The 23,552-nt window shown below is 43.2% G+C and overlaps 1 protein-coding gene across 18 annotated transcripts in view; it reads left to right on the top strand.

Moving 5' to 3' along the window:
• The first annotated feature begins 510 nt into the window (after window positions 1-510).
• LOC308594114 (uncharacterized protein) overlaps window positions 511-23,552 on the top strand; it is a 166,730-nt gene continuing 143,688 nt past the window's right edge. For 4 of the 18 annotated variants that reach the window (XR_014011307.1, XR_014011308.1, XM_081206845.1 and 1 more), the window contains exons 1-2: window positions 511-881; window positions 12,022-12,134. The gene's annotated coding sequence lies outside the window, so the exon portion shown is untranslated. Of the gene's footprint in view, window positions 882-8,164; window positions 8,309-8,337; window positions 8,769-8,851; window positions 8,916-12,021; window positions 12,135-23,552 lie in introns of those variants that run through there. The other 14 variants (XR_014011312.1, XR_014011313.1, XR_014011314.1 and 11 more) reach the window with 8 other exon arrangements.

Below are 23,552 nucleotides of genomic sequence, written 5' to 3' on the forward strand. Positions count from 1 at the left end.
TTGAGTATTCAATCTAATTGTCAACAGAGATAAAAAGATTCGGTAAGGGCTACTAGGTTAAAATACACAATTAATTTCAAGCTTTCCTCCACAAAGCTGAAGGCTAATGGCACCCTCCTCTCACCTCCAAATGAAATCTGAGATAAACAGATCTAGGGACGTAATAAAAGGATCAAATGTTATGAGGCCTGTGATAAAATGGCGAGACTTGGCAGCGCTGCCTGCTAGCATTTCCCAGAGGATTTTGTTCAACTATTTTATAGCTTTTTCTCCAGGTCAAACTCATTGCATTAAAATACTGTAAATATTTACAGTGCATCATATGAATTTCATGAAGCAATGTGCTCGAGCCTGGATACTTTCATGTAGCTATTGTGCAACATAAGCCAACATTTCGCTGAAGTGTAATATTGTTTTTAAAAGCATCAGTGGTCTTTTAACCTAAGTGCAAACATCTAAAATTAGGGGTCAGCAAAAATACTACTCAGATAGAACCAGTGTAAAATATCCATATACACCATCCAGTTCAAAACCTTCTTATCTGAGGGTTTGGTAAACAGATAACCAGCTTCAAGCCTTAACTTGGTAGAAGTGCTATGCGCCACATCCTTATACTCTAAATTCAGAGGAACCTCTAGGCCTGAGGCTGAATGTGGCAAGTCTTGATATGATCCTCAGCACTCTCCCAAGACCACACACCCTCCACAACTACACCCTGCTCCTATGCCACACCTCTCACCAGCTCCTTGAGTGTTTTCAGCAGGCTGCAGAGTAGAAAGGGACGTGTAAGCATGTACAGAAACCAGCCTACTGCACAAAAGTAACATCTACACTAATTACAGAACAGGATTTAGATCTGATGAGGCCCTAAACTGCTGAAGGTAATGGTGAAAGGGACATCGGTATTCAGACCAGGAATGTAAAAATCAGGCAGCAAAGTTTCTTAAAGAAAAAGTTTTTATTTGGATTTTTGTCCGACAAAAAGCAAATAGGGTGCATTCAGGAAAATGAAGAATGCCCGCCCCCCCTTTGGGGCAGTCAACTTATATATCTTTCTGCAAAGCACAGTTCAGCCCCTTGGCATCCCTTTAGCCAATGATTGACAATTTCCTATGGTCATTGATGCATATTCATTAAAGCTCAACCAATGAATAAATTTGGTGTGTCCTTTCGGTTCCAAGTTGCCTATTCCACTAGGTGGCGCTACTGGCTTATAATCTACTTAACCTCTGTACTAGTTCCAGGAAGTGCCCCTGAACCCCCCGCTTCCAAGAAATGTCCTTGTGGTTTAGCAACTTCACACCTAAGCGTTATCTCTGGAGCCTGGCGGTCAGCAAACATCCTGCTACTTGCCTTTGTCAGGGGTCGTTTCTCAGAAATGGCTTAACCTCAACTAGCAAACTTCCTGCAGGGGCAAGCTAGCGGCACCCACAAGCTTGCATGCTTGCTGCCTCTGCAAAAGGTGGCAAAGTGACAAACATGAGAAAGAGAAATAGTCTTTAGCTTTCTAAAATGGCTTTGTGCTTTTAGCTTTTAGATGGCCCTATAATATGGCTTCAGAGGTTCTTAGCCTGGCTCTCTATTGGTCATCCTGACCTTCACCCCTGCATTCCCCCCTTTCCATCACGAAAATGCTGACCGGTCACGGTTCTCCATTTTCGCTTGATGGACCTATAGGTGCAACATCATAGAGAGCCAGGATATAGGTACGTGTTGCTGCATTAACTGAGCGGCTTACCATTTGGCGTACAATCTGGATAAGGCAAGGCAAAAAGCATGATAAGAATAATACGGTAACGAAGAGAAGTAAAATCACAAGCAAAATCTCTTTTAACCATGACCAACCTGGGAGTTAAGAACTAATTCAACTACATACACTGGGGAGACCTGCACCATCTAGACTAATTTTGTGGTACAAATCAGCCTGTAACACTCAGACCTGTTCAGGCTCTTAGCTACAGCTGTTGTCATATTCAGGAAGGTGTTTTCCTTCCACCCTGTGGCCATTTGAGAGGTGAGAACCATCAGGAGGCAGGGTATGATCCACATCCTGATTCGAGGAATGTTCGGTGCCCCAGAACAAAGAACTGTACCACCAACACAGAAATACCACAAAAAGGGTAATACCACAAGCCAAAGGGATGGTGGCCCACGAAGGCCAGGTCATGGGGCCTCTAACTCCTGGCCCTGCTACGGCGTGAACAGCGTCTACCCACAAAACGTTCCCACTCTACACAGGGAAAAGTGGCCGCCTGGCACTGATACACTGTTAGGCCTCGGGAGCTATAGGGATGGCAATAGACTCTGTAAAGTTCAAAGGCTGGTCCTACTGGGTAGCGGTCACCTACGTGGTCTCTGACCAGGGCCTATGGAGGCTGAAGCCTGGGGTGGTAACCCTTATGCAGCCATAAGAATACCCTACCACATTCAAGGGTATTAGATGTGGAGTTACCAGGCCCAGTAGTTCAGGCAGTATTCTGGGATTTTTGGGAGGCTCGAGCCACCACGACAACCACAGGTGGGGCTGCCGGATTTACTGGCACTTGTTCAGCAATTTCAATGTGCACCTGGTTCAGGCTCCCTCCCCTGCAATATTTGCATTAAGATAGGCTCCGTCCCATGCAACACCTGGATTAAGATTAGGACCTGGTCTACCAGATGGGGTTGGTACAGTGGTCTACCTCCCGATTGACAGTTGGTTACCCCCCCACAACAGCAAGAGCGGTCCAGAACTCGATAGATTTCGACTGTCTCTGCAACTTCCCGTAGGAGCAGTACCCATGTGCGCTGGACAGTGGTGTGGAAGAGAAGCCACAGTGGGGTAGTGGGATGTTTCAATACGGCAACCTCATCAAACCCCTGTTCCCAATAACCAATGAGCACGCCATTTCTTACCACTGGCAAGACGAACCAGTCATAGCAGAGGTCCGCAGGCCAATAGGGTTGGTATGGCTCAGTGGGGTCAGGACAATAGGACATAGAGCAAAAAGGGCAGTAGGACATAGAGCAAATCAATACAGAACATAATAGAGAAAAGGGGAAAGTCCTTGTGAAAGTCCTTGTGATGATCAGTCGCAGGATCACGTTGCCCGTGGCCCAACGCGTTTCCGGTAGCGTCAGACACAAGGTGATGATCAGACGCGCGTGATGCACCCAGGGAGTCACGTCGGCTACTCTCACCGCAGTTGGGATGGAGAGGAGGACGGTATATGGGCCTCGCCACTTAGGGATGAGGGGGTTGCGCTTCCACGCTGTCACCCAGCTGGAACTGGTGGACCGGCTCAGCGAGACTGCACGGTGTAGGCTCGAGGTAGTACCTGGAAAGGGAAGCAAACACACACGGGGACAGGAATTGCACTTGTTCCTGAGTGATGTGATCTCCCACCCGCCCCAAACTGGCGGGGATGTCTCGGACGAAAGGGGTGGCCTGCCATACAAAAGTTCAAAGGGTGATAGTCTCAGTCTCTTGGTTGGAGTGTAGTCCTGACTCCTGGGTCAGCTTGGCCAAGTGGGTCTTCAAGGTGCGATTCATACGCTCAGGTTTTCCCGAACTCTGGGGTCTGTAGGCTGTGTGTAGCCTCCAGTTTATCTGCAGCGCCTTGCACACTTCTTGCACAACTTTATCAATGAAGGCAGGGCCATTGTCACTGCCAATACTTCTGGGGAGGCCAAATCGGGGTATGAGTTCATGTAACAGTTTCTTGGACACTTCACAAGGTATCTCTGTTCTAGTGGGGTATGCCTCTGTCCAGCCCGTCAGGGTGAAGACAAACACAAGCAGGTATTTGATACCCCTAGCTGGAGGCAATTCAGTGAAGTCCACAATCAGGCTTTCCATAGGGGTAAAGCCCACGTGTTGTACACCCGGTGGGGGGAGGTGGCCTTGTCTGGGGGTGTTCTTGGCGCACAGGACACACCTCTGGGATATAGCAGCAACTAGTTGAGAAAGGTTAGTGATATAGAAAAGTCTCCCAAGGTGTGCTCTGGCAGCTGGACCCCCTAGATGAGTGGACTTGTGGTAATTCTTCACAATCACGGTAGCCAGATGTTGGGGCACAAAAACACGGTTTTCTGGTAGACGGAACCATCCCTCCTGGAGTGTTGCTCCTTCCTGGCGTGCCCACTGTTGCTCCTCCGGTGTGTAGCGTGGTTCCACATCGTCTGGAGTGAGTTGTGGGATGAGGGCTGCGTTGAGTGCTGGTGGAGGTTTCAAAGCTGCTTCACGAGCTGCGTTGTCTGCCTTCCGGTTGCCCCTAGTGACCATGTCCCGGCCTCTCCCATGGGCTTTGCAGTGCATCACGGCAATCTCTTCGGGACCCCATACTGCTTCCAGTAACGTCTCAACTTCTGGACATTAGCCTTGCATCCTGCTGCCAATTGCAGGGCAATGCCTTTTGCTGTTGGACTTCGCCTCAAAACACAAACAACTCTTGGAGACTTTGGCTTTCTTAGAGCTCTTGGAACGGCTTGCCTGCCTTGCACCCCCACTTCTGGGTGCTCTGCTGCCTGAGAAACAACTTATTGAAGCGTAGAAACAGCTTCCCAAAACAGCCTCAGCCCCCTCTGGGCTTGGTACTTTTTCTGGGCATCCTCTAGCCCCCTCTGGGCTTTCTGGGCGTCCCACAGCCCCTTCTGGTCTGGCTGCCACTGTGGCCTGACATGCTGTCTTCAGTGGCTGCCACGCTACCCAGGGCTTCCTCCCTTGGAGTATTGCCAACAGCCAAGAATCAACGCTGGCCCTTAAAATGACTAGGACCCTTTGGTCTCTCTAGAACATCAGGCACGTCTGCTTCACAAACTTCCACTGCGCCTGTAGACTCCTCAATGGGTTGGGCAAAGCCTGTTTCAGTCTGTGTACCCCTTATATTCCATAAGGGTGAGAACCGAATGGGGCACATTCACATGCATCTCCTGGCCAAACATGAACTTGTCTGCTTCTTCCACTAGTGTGGCGGTGGCAGTGACAGCGCGCAGACAGGGTGGCCAGCCTTTCGCTGTGGAATCTAATTGCTTGATAGTCTCAAAGGCTTCTTGTTGGGCCGGTCCCCACTCAAAGGGGTCTCTTTCCCTTCCTCTGGTAACTTCATTTAGAGGTTTTGCTAAAATACTGAAGCCTTGGATCAGGATTCTGCAAAAGCCTGTTGCTCCACAACTTTAAGCTTGTCTTTAAGGGATATCACAATCTCTGCCTTTTTTGCAGTGACCTTTTGACAATTTCTAGATGGTCAGTATGTTCAGCAAGTTGTCTGGATAAATTAGCTAAATCTTCATCCCTTTTTTGCATTTTGTAAAGTGAGTTGGTTGTGTGAATCTTTCACTGATTTCAGCTCATTCACAAAACTTTGTTCTTTGTTTTTCTTTTAATTTTAGTAACTTGTTCAATTTCTCCTTTACAGAGATATGTTCATCGACCTGGGATTTAAAATGGTCTGTTCCTCCTTACATCCTATTTCTGTTTCTTGCAATTTTTAGCTGATTTACTTATTTGTTCTTTAAGCAATTTAATTTGTGAGTCACACTCCATGAGTTTGTTGTTTTAAGTAACATCACAAGTCTTAATTGCAGAATGAAGATCTTTAACTGTTTGGCTAGTCTCTTTGTTTTGCCTAACAAATTCTTCATTCTCTTTTGTTTTACTAGCGTTTTTCAAATTTTTTTATTTTTATTTTTTTTCCCTCAGCCAGTTCTGATTTTTGCACTTAACTGTTCAGAAAGTTCTGAAAGCTTTCTGCCTCCACTGTTCACACCTTTGGTTTGTAGATCTTTCAGTAACTGGACTTCCCTTTCAGCCTTAGACAACACTATTTCCCTGTCTTGCATTTCATCCTCTTTGCACTTGATCTGACATTTCAGAATATTAATCTGCTCAGAATACACATTTGTATTTGAAATAATAGCAGAAATTTCTTTGTCTTTCTCAGCTAAAACCTCTCTGAGGTTGTCAAATTCTCTTCCATACCTCTGGAGGTCTTGAATTAGTTGAGACCTCTCTTCTAAATGACTTGTGTTTAATCTATTAAGTCCTTCATTTGTCTGTTCAAGATCCTGTTACATTAATTCTATAGTAGCATCCTGTTTCATGCTCTTTTCTTTTATTTTCCTCTGTTAATGCAGTAATAACTGCTTACTGTTCTGTACACTCTTCTCCATAAACACTGCACTTCTTCTGGACATCTTCCCTCTCCAAAACCTGACATGAGGGAGTGACTTTGCAATGTTCAGTCCTGCATTTCTTCAACCGGGGGGGGGGGTGATTGTCATCTACCACCTTCAGCCAGTTGTCTATATAGGGAATCTGGTCAGGATGTCCCCCCTGGTCTATGCTGATTTTGGTCCTTCCTTGAAGTTGTTTAACATACATTGAAGGGGGATTACTGGACCTTTCAAGCCTTTCAAGCCTCCCCCCTCCCATTTTCAATATGGCCCTGTACAGCGTCCCCACACCAAACACTCACACATTCATTTCGCAACTTTTCTCACCCAGGTGCGGTCGCCCGACTGGGAAATGGAGTACTTGTTGCTACGACCCCAGGGGAATGCCCCGGGGTAACACACATACATGCACAAAATGCCTCTCTCGCCAGACGTTGTACCATACGCTAACCACCCTGTGCCCCTCCTTTCTCTCCTTCTTAATACCAAAGCGTGGGTGGTTGTCAGCAGTCAACCCTTCTACTTAATGCCACTATCCATGCTGGAGATGTGATCAGTATCTCCCTTCTCCTTAATTAAAAGGAGGATTTCCTATCCCCTCAGGGCTTATTGCCATGTACTCACCCCAGCCGGCTTTTCTCTGTCCTGTCCTCCCAACCTCGGCTCTTCAAATCCGTTGTCCTCTGTCCCAGGATACAGCAAGAGGGTCAAGTTGCCTTCTGCCCCCCTCCGAAGAAAAGGTTCGGTGTGCACGTGGAAGCCAGGAGGTCTGTTGACCCTCCCCTGTCTCTGCCCAGAGGGCAAGGGAGCTGCCTCCTGGTCTCTGAGGACACTTAAAGTCCTTCTGATCCGAGTCACTTTTGGCACCAGAAATGAAAGGGACATCGGTATTCAGACCAGGAATGTAAAAATCAGGCAGCAAAGTTTCTTAAAGAAAAAGTTTTTATTTGGATTTTTGTCCGACAAAAAGCAAATAGGGTGCATTCAGGAAAATGAAGAATGCCCGCCCCCCCTTTGGGGCAGTCAACTTATATATCTTTCTGCAAAGCACAGTTCAGCCCCTTGGCATCCCTTTAGCCAATGATTGACAATTTCCTATGGTCATTGATGCATATTCATTAAAGCTCAACCAATGAATAAATTTGGTGTGTCCTTTCGGTTCCAAGTTGCCTATTCCACTAGGTGGCGCTACTGGCTTATAATCTACTTAACCTCTGTACTAGTTCCAGGAAGTGCCCCTGAACCCCCCGCTTCCAAGAAATGTCCTTGTGGTTTAGCAACTTCACACCTAAGCGTTATCTCTGGAGCCTGGCGGTCAGCAAACATCCTGCTACTTGCCTTTGTCAGGGGTCGTTTCTCAGAAATGGCTTAACCTCAACTAGCAAACTTCCTGCAGGGGCAAGCTAGCGGCACCCACAAGCTTGCATGCTTGCTGCCTCTGCAAAAGGTGGCAAAGTGACAAACATGAGAAAGAGAAATAGTCTTTAGCTTTCTAAAATGGCTTTGTGCTTTTAGCTTTTAGATGGCCCTATAATATGGCTTCAGAGGTTCTTAGCCTGGCTCTCTATTGGTCATCCTGACCTTCACCCCTGCAATGGGGCTGTTTATATGTCCAGCTGTCCTTTGTCAACAACAAATTGTTGCTGTTTTTTGAGTTGAATATATGCTATGTGGTCATTTATGGACCTAATAGGTATCTAAAGGCATTTGCACATGCAGAATGTAGGCACCCTATATATATAGAAATGAGCAAACCAGTGATATTTTAGGATGCAGGCTATCAGGCCCATTACTTACATCATAAGAGCCTACACAACACCAAACACTGTTACTGTGTGTAGGTGTTATTTTATTTGTTTTTTACCTTATATTTTGGAAAGGTACATCCAGGTTTTTTCCCCTTTAAATTTTTTTGGGGCCCCCAAGAGAGTGGAGACCTAAACTATAGCTTGTTTAGCTTATACGTAAATCTGGCACTGGCTAATTCTTCCACCACTCTTGCCTCTGGCCCCACCCAGCACTGGCCTGTGTCTCACAGAAATTTACCCAAACAGGACTGAGGCCTTCATTGCATTGTGTGTGAAAGACAGATTTTCTGCCTTTCTGCTGGTAGAGTAGCTGCTGTACACTGTGCATGCTCAGCCCAGGAGGTGAGGTAAAAACACACAACCAGAAAATGTTTTTATGTTGTATCAAAATGGCATAGGCACTCTTATGTTCCCTGGAAATTCTGCTAAGAGGCTAAGGGGACTGCGCTGACGCTGGCACCCCACTCCCGGCATGCATGGAGGGAGCTTGTCTGTCATCTTCCCATGCCCCACTAAGCAAGAGACACAGACCACCAGGCAATGTGCACAGCCAAGGGAACTCTGTGGTGCTGTCTGCTAGAGCCGGCAGGAAGAACCATGTTCAGGGGTTACTTTGTTCCATCACACAGGAGACAAAACAGTTTACAGTGGTACCTCGGGTTAAGTACTTAATTCGTTCCGGAGGTCTGTTAACCTGAAACTGTTCTTAACCTGAAGCACTACTTTAGCTAATGGGGCCTCCTGCTGCTGATGCGCCGCTGGAGCACGATTTCTGTTCTCATCCTGAAGCAAAGTTCTTAACCTGAGGTAATATTTCTGGGTTAGCGGAGTCTGTACCCTGAAGCGTATGTAACCTGAAGTGTATGTAACCTGAGGTACCACTGTACTTCCCTTCTCAGGGAAGGAAGGCATAAAGCCAGGCAACGGCAGCAACAAGCAAGGGAACTCTCTGAGGTACAATCTGTAAAGTGGGCACAAATATAACAAGGAAGTCCTCAGAGGGATCCCCCCATTGTTCATTGTGAAGGGAATAATTTGGTAGAGTTGCACAGACAAATTCACACATTGGTCAAAAATCCAAAGAGAAAATTCCTCACAAATCCTCACTTCCTGATATTGGTTGCGGCCTAGGTGAAGTGGGAGCCTTGATCCTCTGCCCACACCTGCCACCTCTGCTGCATACCCTCCTTCATTCCTCCAATGAAAATAGGGACACCCTATTCAATAATAATAATAATAATAATAATAATAATAATAATAATAATAATAATAATAATGTTACTTATACCTTGGCCATCTGACTGGATTGCATCCTCCTGAAGCGTGATCCATGTAACGTCATACATGTGCATCGGCGGCCCCCCAATGCTGGCTGCAACTCGGCACCTCTGAGATCTGCCAACAACTGTTTCCTGTTTAGCCTATTCACTGGCATATATTTGCCACCAGAACAGTGCCACTGGCAGAGTGTTTCACCAACATATTTTTGTGTGGGGTGGTGGGGTATTCCACCAGCTTAGCAGAGGTTCTGCCAAATCCTAAAGCCCGTTCGAGGGATCTCAAGTGTAGGAATATGCCCTAAGTTTCTAGTCCTTTCGATGTAAGAAGTCATTCCAATAAAAATGCATATCTAGGACAACCACTTTTTAAGACAGGATGGGCCAAACCATAGCTTTGTTAGCTGGGCATTTAATGCCCACCCCCCACTGCTCTACAGAGTGTAAGCAAAACCAGACTAGTGTGTTAAGGACAAGTTATTGAAGTACTTAGCCAGTTGAACAAGTTTAATTATCCCCCTACCCTCATAAATTGAAAGCAGCATCGTTTAAAAAATCAAAGCAAAATAAAGCAATTCTGTTAAAAATGAAAAATTTGACATAGCAACAGCTTATTTACTATGTATTTTTAATGACTGAAAAGACAGATAATAAGCAAGATATGATTTAATGGCCACATTTAGCCCACCCGAACCCCTCCCTATAAAACTACTCTGTTCCAAAGCTTGATAAATCAAAGTCTGCTGTGTTACCCAGCAGACAAGCCAAGGCTTTGGTCAAAAATGTAAAAAGGTGTTAATTAGCCATCAGAGGAAGCCCATACAGTCTCATAAATGTAATAGAAGAAGCCTATTAAACCAATAAACAAATTAATTGAAAATGTTACATCAGGGCTACAGGGTTCATACAAAGTACACCCAGCTTCATATTAAGATCCACTAAAAAAGAAATTCTATAGCAGGCATGTTCTCTATTTGTTTCTGTTTTACTCATAGAAAAAATAATAATTTCCCCTTTCAAGAACCTTCTGTCTCGCCCCCTCCCCTGCTTTCCCTGATTTAAAGTTATGATATATTTGGGTAAAACAAAGGAGCAAAATTAAATAAAACCCTTATGATTCCTCCTCACTCAGGGCGGTTAACCCTCTCTAATTAAATTCAATGGGATTGAAATCTCCCATTGAAACCAAAATGTCTTAAAAGTATTTAACTGTTGATAGATGGTAAGCCAGGTTTCATAGAAGACAAGAAAACATAAAGTGGAAAGGAACACCAAGGAATGCATTCACATTCAAATTACCTCTGTCCACCATTTTAATAAAATGTGATCGTAAGCCTTTAAACCAATTACGTGTAAATGCATTTACATGCTGCCAAAACATCAGTATGGGTATCTTTTTTGAGATACTGAAGGCAGTGAGAGCATTTAGAATTTAATAAACAAAACATTACCAGCCATTACTATGATCAGGTTCTCAGTTTGAGAATGCTTTTGGACTGACAGGATCGTGGTCAAAGCTTAGGGACGATTTTAGATCTAGTTCTGTGGATGAGTACTTAGGTGCCATCATGCATGGCTCAAAACTCTTTTAACCAGTGCTTTTTTTCTTAAAAAATATTTAGGGGTACTCATATTTTGACTCAAGAAAACCACAATTTTATAGTTCAAATTGGGAAAAATAAATACAGTAAATGGACATCAGGGTTAGCAACGGAACTAAAGATTCACCGTGCTAGAGAAGATTCTCTCTTTTTGCTTGCATTGATCTGGCTGATTATGCCAATGCCTCATAACAAAGCAGATGTTTCAGATAAGCTTCCCTTTACTTATTTCATTTTTGCAATTATAACCGCTCTTCCTCTCAAAAAAACACCAGTTAGATTCACAAAATGTTTAGGGGTATGCGTACCCCTGTATCCCCCCAGGAAAAAAGCACTGATTTTAACCAGCTTTGGTGCCTATATGAGCAGTGGCTACTCCTGGAAGAATGGGATCTGGATACAATTCCATGCCCTTATGCCTTATGTGGTGTTGCCTCCAGAAACTGTTTGGAAATTTCATTTAGTTCAGAATAGCAGGTAGCAGCTTTGCTGTTGAATTGAGACTGGATATTGCCACCATTTAAAGCTTTAACTTTTTTTTAAGAGTGCATGTTTCATTATTGTTGATACTGGGTTGGATCCAGACTGGCCTTTCCTTTGGAGCTAACATCCACTGGAGGTTCCCACTTGGGGAAGGAGGAGGAAAGGCTTTTAAATTTTTTAGCCAATTCCCCTGGCACCACAGCTCTCACACTTTTGGAGGGTCCCCAAAAATATTATTACAAGATATAGCGGAAGAAGGATCAGTGAAAATCATCTCTCTACCCATGAGCTGGCAGGAGTGTCCCAGGAGCAGAGTTCTGCTCACAGGAATTCTGGATCCAGCCCATTTCGTGTGTGTGTGTGTGTGTGCGTGTGATATCTGCCTTGGAAATCATGGTTGAGAGGCATAAAATAAATATTTTCAATAAATACACGGTAGAAAGCAGTAGCTTTCATTTTTTCCTCAAGCACTATCAAAACAGACTCAAAGTAGCTTTGAAACATTAACAAATGTGTGCTTAATTCTTAGCCCCCTGATTAAAATTTGCTTTCACTGATTAAAATTGCATTACCCCACTCCAGGGTTAGCAACTACAGGCTTATCGATGGACCCACTGATTCTGTTGAGAAGCCCTTCAGAAGTTTTGCTTAGAGGAAATGTACCTAATAAAGATGGTGTGATTTTTTTTTCAATTTCAGAAGAAAGTATCTTCTTCTTTTCACATTTATACTCCGCTGTTACTTCAGGGACCTCAAGGTGGCATGCACCGTTCTCACCCTTCCCTGCTGTATCCACACTGCAACCCTGAGAGGTAGGTTGGGCTGAGAGATACTTAAAACATAATAACTAAGTCTTAGAGCTTATTATGACAGAGATTCATCTCTTTAATTTGTTCCCCCCAAGTAGCAGCTACAGATGTGAATGGTTCAGATTCAGATCAGGCACATGGTGGGCTGGGCAAATGATTTACCTCCCTGTTTTTCCAGTGGCAAACTGTATGCACAAACCCCAGCTGCCTATGTTGGAAAATCCAAACCAGTTAAGGATTCTAGTGGCCAGTTGATTGTTCAGTGGTCCCAGTAAAACTAATATATTTCAGTATTTGATTAATTGATGTTAATGTAAGCAAAAGGCAAGGGCATCTGACATGTTCCTGCCCAAATCAAGCATGTTAAGTACTCTTGATATCAATGTGACAGATTCGGGCTGCAATGCACCCTTTCTTGTAAGAAGGTCCTTCTGAACTAAATGGGGCTTGCATAGAATTGCAATGATAAGCATGTGTTTTAGCATTACAAGTGAAATCAATTAAAGTTAAAAGCACTTAACTTTAGCTACATGGTGCCTGCCACATTTTAAAGTTGCTTGTGCACTTCCAAAGCTTGTGTGTGTGGGGTTTCTACCCCCACCCCTGCTCCTGGAGACGGGTGCTGAACATAAAGGCCACAGTCTAGATGAATCAGCCATCTATGAATTTCTGCTAGAACAAGGGATTTTTTTTAATTTTTTTTTAAACACAGACCAAACAGAAGAATCTGAACTATTCTTTTCTGAGCTATTATTCCCACCTATATTCACCTCCCATAGGCACTTTTGAAAACATCCTCCTTGGATAATGTAGATAAAAGAGGTGATGCCCTCTGCCTTTTTGAACTTTCCTGGCACCATTGATACTCGGGGAAAAGAGGGAAGAGCTTACTGCTCTATGATCTAATTAGAAGCACAAGTTAGCTTCATGGCGAGTTGTATTTACTGCAAACCATTGAACTGCCCCAATATACACAGGAGGCCTCACCAGCCCTCACATCAAATTCAGAATAGAGGAGGGAGATCACAGCCAGTTTTGCTTCCTGACTCATAGGCTGTGTCTCATGAGCTGCATCAGTCAGAAGTGCAACTGAGAATGCGACAGTTCATTGGCAGGAGAGCTGGGCAAATTCATGGGTTTAATTGCCATTCAGTCTTCTGGAAACCAAGTTAATATTGCCCTACATTGGGGAAAATGAAGGGAAAGGCTCCACTATTTTTCTGTTGCAATTGCTTGAGTAGACACAATGGTGTGAGGAAACTGGATCCTTGCTATAACAGGGCTCATTCCGAAGCTTGTGGAATGTTTTTGGTGCAAATTGAAGGCAACGATGGGATTGCAAATGGAGGGATTAATTGTCATTTTCCAGCATGGTGAGTTTGAGAACTCATTTCAGGCACTCTTGAAAGGAGACACACCATAGATGCGTTTGTGATTATGATTCAACCACTGAATAAAACAATATATAATTTCAGAGCTTTGCAAGATGCTGTGGAAATGAAGCACCACAAATATATTTGTCTGTTACCTGCTACAGCACCAGGGGGGCAATAGAGAAAAAGGGCAGTAGACCTCAGAGCCATTTTGCAAATGTAGGACATTTCCCAAAGTTCCCTGGAAAGACGGATTGATCATTAAACCACTCTGTAAATTTTCGCAACAGGAAGAGAATAGGGGTCTCCTAACAACTCTCAGCACTCTTAACAAACTACAGTTCCCATGATTCTTTGCATTCAACTACATATTTGAACTATTGCAAGGATTTGCACTAGCGCAAAAGTATTGCCCTGCTCTCCTCCCCTCATGCACACCCTGTGTCATCCCCAAATCTGCCCTAGAGAGTTGGGTGGGGGGGAACCCAGAATAGATTTAGGGGGCGAGTTGGAAGAAGGAGCGATCATTCCATTATGCTCTGCATAGCACTACCCTAACTGTTAAAGTAGTATAATAGTGCTCTAACAGTACAGTGGCCCTATGCTGTCTGAAGAAAAAGATGGATTGTGCATAGCCCTCCCAATCACTCTGTTAGCTGAAGTGGTCTTATCAATATAGTCATCATCCTTTTAATGTTTATTATTCATGCTGAGTTTTGCTGAGAAAGCTTAGGAGAAGCGCATTGTGATTATAATCCAAAACTGCAATCAGTTTGATACAAAGGCCCTCTATGTCAGCAGAGAAAGAAATCACATATCAAAATCAGGCATCAGCTTTGCCTCTTATCTGCTGCTAGCAAGGCGATCATTTGGGGACAGGTAGCTACTATCTGCTGCCAGTACATCTTTATATGCACTGCTCACATTCCATTGCATCATGTCAGATTTGATAGGATATAATGCAATGCGACTAATTTAATCAGATGTGAAGTGCACTAGAGCAACATGTCAAGTCAGAAAAATTGAGGAGAGAAGAAAAGCTTTTGCCAAGCCACGGACAGATTATTTTTCTCAGCTGGAGGACTTCTTTGCCAGAGTTTGGGCATTTCCATGCTGACCTTCCATTCAAGGGCATGTGGCAAGAGGCTCTTGGCTCCCAAAGGCAGTGACACAGTATATTAGGTCATAGAAGGCGAATCATCAGGCATTCACTCACCCCATCTTCTGAGCCACCACCCTGCACATGCTCCATCTTCACTGAGCTTGAACTCATGAGATTATGCCCTGCTCTCGGTTCTGGAAAGGAAATACTTTGCTACTCAAACTGCAGGAACTGAAATGAAGAAGCTGAACAGAAGAAACCAGTCTGATGATCTAAACCAGGGACAGGGAATATGTTATCCTTAAAATGTATAATCCATGCCTTCCAGTAGTAGATGGGGCGGTAGGGTGATACCACTCACCTGACCTCCGGCCAGTAGTGTCACTGCTGTTCACCGGGAGGTAGGGTGAGGTTCTCTCTTTCTCTCTCCTGACCCAGAGTCCTGTGCAAGCCAGTCCCTGACCAGGCACCAGACTGTTGGTTTATAGAGTTAACATTCCTAGCTCAATTGTTTTGCAGTGCAAATAACAGAATTTTCCCTCAGGCTGTAGCAGAAGAAGAGATGGGGAAGTGGAGCCATTTTATAGGTTCTGCTGAGAGACCATCTGCATTCGGCTCTTTTTCTTCCTGGATTGTTTATATTCAGCTGCTGACCATTATAACTACTCCTGTTTAACTTTAAGAATTAGCGTTTTCCTTCTTCCTCCTCATCCATTTTTTCTTTTGTGTCATGCCTTTTAGATTGTAACCTGAGGCTACCTGGGTTTTATTAATAGTATGTATGCTGCTCTGTGAATCTTGACTGAAAAAATGGGTTGGTGTAAGAGATGCTTTAAATAACTAATATTTTCAAGGGCTGGGGAAAAGGGGTGTTCTCCTTAGTTTGAAAAATTATTGGACACTCTTTTTTTTTTTTTAAAAAAAGCTTGTCTTCCTTCCTAAAACAGGAAAGAACCTTTTGCAAACTGTTCAAAGCTCAAAATAGCAGCCTATTGCCTCCCCAGCCCTGCCAGCCATCCACTCAGATCATTCTTTTGTTCTTCTAAGATGACTCTGGTATTCCAGCTGTGACATGACAAGGGTCTTGACAACTGCAAAAAAAATAAAAAAAATACCAGCGGTATTCTTGTTCCCTGAATCATTTTACACGGCTCTACCAAATGCCCTTTTTTGGGTTTTGTACTTGTGTGTGTGTTTTAGCTGCAATTTAGAGATGTGCCGTGTGAGCCTCTAAGCTTTGCAAGTGCTGAGAGAGGTTGAGTCTAACGATGTGACTTTGATAGCAAGCAGGTCATTGCTTATGTAGCGCGGCACTTAGGAACATGTGCATACTTGTAAGTCTTGGCCTACGTGCAGCTAACCAGCCTGCAGGTCATTAATGTACAGTACAAACAGGACCAAACCCTCTGGAACTCCAACTGGAAGAGCCTGAAAGGAAGATTCAGAGTTTCCAATAGCCACTTTCAGTTGGCAGGATACTGATTGGAACCATGTGACAGTTTCAAGCAATATACCCAATGCAGCCAATTTATTACATATGGCAATATGATTAATGGTATCAAATGGGTTTTTTTCCCCCAAACAAAAAAGAAAAGAAAAGAAGCAGTCCAAGAATATCATAGCAGCCAATTATATGAGAATCCAAGGCAATGGAAATCTGTTCCATGAATGTAAAAGTCAGGCAGATGAGGTTAAATGAAACAGGGATGTGAGCCAAGACAATGATTATAAAGAAAGTTTTTCTCCCCCTTTTAAAAGAAAAAGGCAGAATATTTTTAAATAGGATTCCCTCCCATGTCAGTGTTGCAGCTTTAATAGATGTGCTGTAGACTGAGTTTTTGAAACAAAGCAACTTTCTAATTTGCTAGAGAGGAAAAAAACTAGTTTTGTGTTACAGAGATGAGCCGGTCTGCCGCCAGTACCATAGATACACAAGCATACCCATGTACTCCACCTTAATTAATTTGCTGTCTATTTGTACAGCAGAATCTTATTCATATTTATTTGGAGTTATGTCCCATTGATTTCAGCGGAATTTGCTCCCAGGTGAGTGTACATGGGATTGACTGCAGTCATAATTACAACCCTGCTTTACATATTTGAAGAGAGAAATTTTTACTATTCTTTAACCATCCTTGTAAGTACAGCAGGGTGGTTAAAGTGTGCTAAGCTCACATGACGTAATCGATCAAGTAATATCGAGTATGTAAGTCAAGAAGCAAACATTAGTTACAAGTTTAAGAGGCACAGGAAAATATCAGTTCCCTTTTCAAGAATTTGCTGGGGTTTAACATTAGAATTCTAAGTGTTACACTAAAAGTCTAAGTTAGGCTTTGATATGCACACACAATATGCATTAATTCAGCGATTTTAAAGCCTGCCAATTTAAAACCAGAGTTTTAAAGCTCTCTGGTGTTGGCTCAAGTTCTGCAAAGCTGGGGAATTGTTAAGCCAAAGCTGATGCCTTAACAGACACATTGTGACTAGTAATGATACTTTGCATTGTGCACGCTTCCAACTTACTCTCTACGCACACACCCTTTTCCTTGGTGCAAATCCAAATAGCGAGGATGAAGAACCTGGGACCAGCAGGGATGCCCCATGTTGTGCTGGTACCATATTAATTTGTGAAATATCTAAGTATTCCTGTATTGCTAAAGGAATCTTCCTCCTGTTTGTTGTTTACATCAGAGTAGTTAAACAGTTGGAGATGGGGGTCCCCCCTGATGCAATAGAGGCAATAGTGGTACTGCTACTAATGACTTGGGGCTTGTAGCTGTGTTACCAGGCTCATGCACAGGGGAGGGAGAACTGGGTACACTTGCCCTGGACCTTAGAGGGCTAAGGTGGTTGAGGGCTCCCAATTATGCTGTCATGCCAAGAACAAGTCTCCCACCCCGGGCCTCAGACAAGCTTTGAATGGGCCTGCCTACCATTACATTCCTTATTTCCAAAATTTCTCACCTGCCTTTCACCATCAGAGTGGGTTACAACAATATAATATAGAATTATAAAAACATATAAAACTGTTACCATTATAAAACAGTTCCAAGTGGAATGGAACAGTGTGACTGAGGATGGTGCTGTCAAGTTCTGAAAATAAAAGCAAGATCTGAAAATAATTCACCCATTTCATAGAGTTCAAAGAGACAGCACCAGTGTATCTCGACAGTACTGATTTTGGGAAGAAATGGGTTGCTTAATTATTTATATTGAAGTGGATCTGTAGACCTGTGCCTTTCCCACTGTCACTCACAGGGTCTGAACATAGAATATTAAGTTAGATGATTGAGGCTACATATCTTCTCTGTTGTAGTTTTTGGGAGGGTGCAATTTGAAGCAAATAAGTGGTGTGCTGGAGGAGCATGCTTACCCTGTCTACTTATAACTTCTTTTCAATTGCAGCACCACACTACCTCAGCTTCTTTTATCCACACCATACATTTGGGGTTCCAATGCAACCTCAGGTGCCTTGCAGGATGCCTGCTAGTGGAAATCTTAACCAGGAAGTGGCCGTGATAAATTCAATTAGGATGGCCGTCCTACGAAGATTTGCATTTTTGTTTATCGCTTTGCCCTTGTCAGTGGATTCAAAAGAATTGAAAAGTTGGCAAAATATCCTGGACAGCTTCATGTGGCAGGATAAACGGCCTAGAATTGATGCTAATACCATGCAGGCCTCAACACAGACAAGAGGATTAACTGTCCCAAATTTAAGGATAGATTATGATGCAGCCCAGTTACATCTGCTGAGTCTATGGTTTTTACATAATGATGAAGAGAATTTGTAAGAATTGGAACAGCTACTTATCAAAGCTGCTTTAGAAACTTTGATGTAGGTATCAAATAATGAAAGGTGTGGTGTTCAAATAAATTTGGTTCCATGGCAACTACTGGGAACATGGAATAAATATGCAGGTAAATTAAGCCTAGGTATCTTACCTCTCACCTCTGCAACAGTCGGGTTGCCATACATCCTGAATTGCCTGGACATAACCAGAATACTGCAGTTAGAAGCAGTGTCTGGGTAGAAATTGTCAAAATGTCCAGTAAAATCTGGTTTTCAGTTTTTTAAATATGGCAACCCTGTGCAATAAGACATCATAGATTTTGTAGCAGAAACCAGCTAATTAGGAAAGGTATGGGGTCTCTAAATTTGGAAGCCTAATAGATAATGGGTGGCTGTTATAAAAGCAAGAAATCCTCCAGAAAGCCACAGGTTGTATACTTCCCCAGTACCATTACTTTCAAGTAAGATTCTTTCTTTCTTGGAAGCACTGGGACTGACATTCACATTAAGACAGTAGACAACTTGATAATAGATAAGACAAAGGCGATCCTGTCAAAAATGTTGATGGAGCTGGAGAGCAAAAGTATAGCAAGCAGAAGGCAGGACAGAGAATTGAGATGCTCTGTTTATGAAGAACTATAGTGTCAGGTGGAAAGGTTATCATTAAGTTTATCAGTCTGGAAGGTGCAACATAAATTATTATGATAATGCTTTGATAATGCCTCTTGCTTGTCTGGCTTGAGGGTGGAGAAAGTAGTGTCTGTGCCAGTGCCCTCTGACTTTCTGTGGTTAAAATGTTGCCTACTATGCAAAAGTAAGAGTCACTTCCATTGCCCACCCCCTTTCCCCTCTGCCCTCCCCCAAGGTTGTCCTTGAGGAAATGAGATCCCCAACTCCTGCTTTATTTTTTTTTAAAAAAATATTTGTTTGAAGTACACCAGTTAATAGAAAGGATACAATGAGCTACAATTTTATAAAAAAGAAAATTTTACAGTGAGGAAGTTAACAGTAGTATGGAAGAATACCTTCTGGAACAGCAGGTATTGCAGCAAGTTCTGCTGAGACCAGCAACAGGGGGCAGTAGAGCAAAAATCCTTCCCCATTCTTCCTCAGACCCTCCTGTTTTCCTTCTACCTCCCTCAGCTTTGCCATAGCAGAATTCCTTTCACATGCTACAAATATATGACCAGTATGTAAAAATATTCACAGAACACTCTTGGGTGCTGCAAAACCACAAAGGGAAAGTTGGCACGTGGACTTTGGAAGTGTTTTCTTATCCCCTTGATGTGATCCCCCCCCCTTGCAGTCACCCCATGATGAGATCCATATGAAACTGTGTCATAATGAAGGGTCTAACACATGCCCAGATCCCCAGCCAACACACATATAGCAACCTCCAGAAGTCAGGTTTGTTGAACGCTTGTTGGCCCTGGAGCTCAACATATGTTGGATTCATCACATGACTCAGTTCCACGTGGAATTCGACAGAAGTGATGGGGAAACAATCAGCTATTAGTGGGAGAGAGAGAGAAAAAAGTTGGTTGAGTACACCCATCAACAGATGTCAAATGTACTGGTCCAAATCAAATGTCCAGTATAGTTCAGTGACTAAAATGTTGGGTTACTGATGTGAGAAATCCAGGTTCAAACTTCCAGCTAAATGTGCAGCCTTCACCAAATTGTGGCTTCCGCTTCTTGTTCTGTGTACTCCCCTCCATCTCCAAATTGTCACTCAGATAGCCTAGCCATACCTGCCTGCTTACCCCGTCATGACAATAAAGCACAGCTCCGAGATTGGGGATATTTTAATTTGCTGTCTGCACCAGTGGACAGAGCTTGAGGAGATGTATCTGTGCTGCGTTGCTTTGTCCCTCTCATCAGTTGCTCCTCCCCAGCCCTACACTACCCTTTTCTGTTCTGGACACATGTGCAGGTATTTCTGTACTTGTGTGCTCATACCTTTCCTTCTAAATAATAGTGATCAGAAGTGCATTACAGAAACTATTGCCAGCCCTACAGGGAAAGACCCAAGGTTGCACACACACACACACACACACACACACACACACACACTGAGGTATTGTGCTAAATACATACATACATACATACATACATACATACATACATACATACTGAGCTCATTGAATGAAGGGTGAGATACAAGTATGGGGCAGAGGGGGGAAATGCCAGCTTCATGAACTCCTGGCTTGTCAGTAACACATACTCTGTAGCATACTGGCAAAAGGTAGATAGGTACTTGTTCCTTGGAATATGCCAATATTGGGAAGACTGCCATATAACACCCCAGTCTGCCATGGTTTCTGTCTGCCATACCGACTTATAGGGAGCCAGTGATGTTAAAGAGTCTAATCTGGGGGCAGCCAACATGGAGGCCTCCAGATGTAGTTGGACTACAAGTTCTGTCATCCTTGCCCACTGGTGATACTGGTTGAGTTCTAGTCCAAAACCTCTGGAGGGTACCACTGAATATTATTGCAAAGCTATGAGACAGTGAAGCGCCGCACCCCACCCCATAGCTGTAAGGACTTCTGTACTAAAAATACAAAGATACTGAAGCCCTTATGGACATAATATTGACCCAAATATTGTAAATGTTAGCAAAGACATTGCTTTCCCCCTTTCTTTTTCCCCCTATGGAGCGAAAGAATTGGGGGCTGGGAATATTATATTGTTTAAACCTTGTGCCACTGTTAGGTGCCATATCTGTACCGTCGCATAGAAACCTTTGTAGAAATGACCACAAAGTGCTTTGCAGCAACAGATTATGTTGAGTACAGAGTGACCCTCCTAGAGGCCAAAAGCGAGAAACAAAAGCAGAATACAAAGAGGAGAACAAAGCAAGAGCCAACTTAGAGCTCTGATCTGTATGGTCTCCTCTCATGCTGTATCAACAAAGCATGCAACTCTTGAGGTGAATACAGTCCTACTGTTGTATTCCTACATTCCTAGCAATAATTTCAATTGAACCTCAGAGCATGTGGAGTCCCTTTACTTTACAGGTCATAAAAGCTACATGTGGAGTACAGACTCTCTCTCTCTCTCTTTTTAAACGGGCCTTTAAAGAACTCCCAGTGTATCAGCCTTTCCGAGAAAAAGACTGATAAATCCCCTGTGTAAAATTATCACCTTTTACAGAAAAAGAACTTTTGTTACACATTCATTAGTAATCTAACTTGGGGGAATAAAACTTTTCTTCAATAAAGATAACACGGTGGTCACTAAAACTAATACATGTGTTATCTCAGCTTCCCTGCCTTCCCTTCAGTAGCCATGCATCAAGGTTTCTAGAACTTCATTGATTTATGGTCACACTTACCCCTGACGGCGTGAACTCAAGCATGTCCAATTGGTTAGCAAAAGGGGGGCGGGGACGATTGTTAACGGCAAAATGTTCCATTAAATGGGTAATTTTAATCTTCAGGAATAGGCAAAAAATAGATATGTGTGCTGGAAAGTCTTGCTCCATTTTCAGTGTAGTGGTGGAGACAAAGAAATGGGGGGAAATTTGGGGTGGATGTGGATTTAACATTGCTGAGGCTACCCATTAAGACCATCTTGATTTACATCTTGGTGTTGCTTCTCAAGTTAGTTAAATGAATCAAGTAGCCTGTGGTGGTGCAATAGATCTTTGGGTGTGAGATGATTGGGCTTAGATGCAATTTAAAGACAGTCACACAGGTTTGTTACTGAAGGGGCGACATCTCTTTTGCAGCTTCACATCTAAATAATGAACACCTAAGCGTCTTCATTTCTTTTGACGATATAGATTTGGAAGGGCTACTTGCTTGACATCTCAATTGTCTCTCTAATAATACATCAACCCTTCTCTTTGAGGCCTTATTCTTTACTTCACAAATGAGACCCAAGAGGTGTAAGGAATGGCCTTATTATACTAAATAAGACCATTGGTTCATCTATTTCAGTGCTATCTATTTTGACTGGCAGTGAATCTCCAAGGTCTCAGGCAGAGGCCTCTCCTGGACCTGACAGTTTCTTTTGGAGGTGACAGGCACTGAATGTGAGGCCTTCTCCATGCAAAGTATCAACTGCGACCCCCCCCCCCACATGCTATAGAACTAGTCCTGGGGGAGGAATGTGCATCCAAGCTCAGACACAGATGTGCGTGTGGGAATACTTGTGCATAAAAATGCTAAAGTAATTAAACAATTGCTCCGTTCTTTCGTAGCTGCTGACATGCATTTTAGGTCTGCTTTAGAATTAAAGGTTAACAATATAGCCAGGGATTCTTTTTCCTAATTGCACACATTTTAGCAAACCAATTGTTTTCAGTAGAGCATGAGACCCACAATCTCAGGGTTGTGGGTTTGAGCCCCATGTTGGGCAAAAGATTCCGCCATTGAAGGGGGTTGGACTAGATGACTCTTGTGGTCCCTTTGTTTACTTTACTTAGCTGGAGAACTGCATTGCAAAATTTGGAGAAATGCACATTTTGAAGCATAGCTGTGCTTTGGTTCATGCATTATTTCAGAAAGTGCAAGTTATGTAGGTTCACCTTTAAATGCAAATTGAATCAAATTTCTCCTTCATCCCTGTCTTGGGATCGGAGTCCAGGAAAACTATGGCAAACAAATAAGTTTTTAAGAGACATTTCGATACTATTACAGTATTGTCTCCATCTCACAAAGTACCGAAGTGAAAGAAGGCCCATTTCTATGGTGTCAACAAGTGACAATCCCTGGCTGTGGAACAACCTTCAGGGTCTTCTTGGAATATCTTTAAGGCTGGCATGACCGGTATAACAGAAGGAGATGTGCTAGGTATCCTGGTCCCAAGTTGGTCATGAATACAATTGTTCACACTGAGAGAGAATGCAACAACATTTACATTTCTGAAGCAAAACTAATTACTCATACACACACCAATTCCTCCTGTCTAATATTTTGCTTTGATTCCTTGATCGTGAAACACCTGTTGCCAAAAAGACAAGTTGTGCAAGTGTGGCTATGAGAAAAAAAAATTTAGTTATTTACTTACTTTCTTATTTCGGTGTAAGCATAATGTACAATGGGATAATTAAGGGTATATAGATAACCAAGTACCCTTTTACATGTACACACATTTTAATACAAATGAATTCACAAAGTTGAAAGAGAATTGTAACTAATTCAAAAACA

This window comes from Podarcis bocagei, assembly GCF_964188305.1.
Source record: "Podarcis bocagei genome assembly, chromosome: 8".
Lineage (NCBI taxonomy): Eukaryota > Metazoa > Chordata > Lepidosauria > Squamata > Lacertidae > Podarcis > Podarcis bocagei.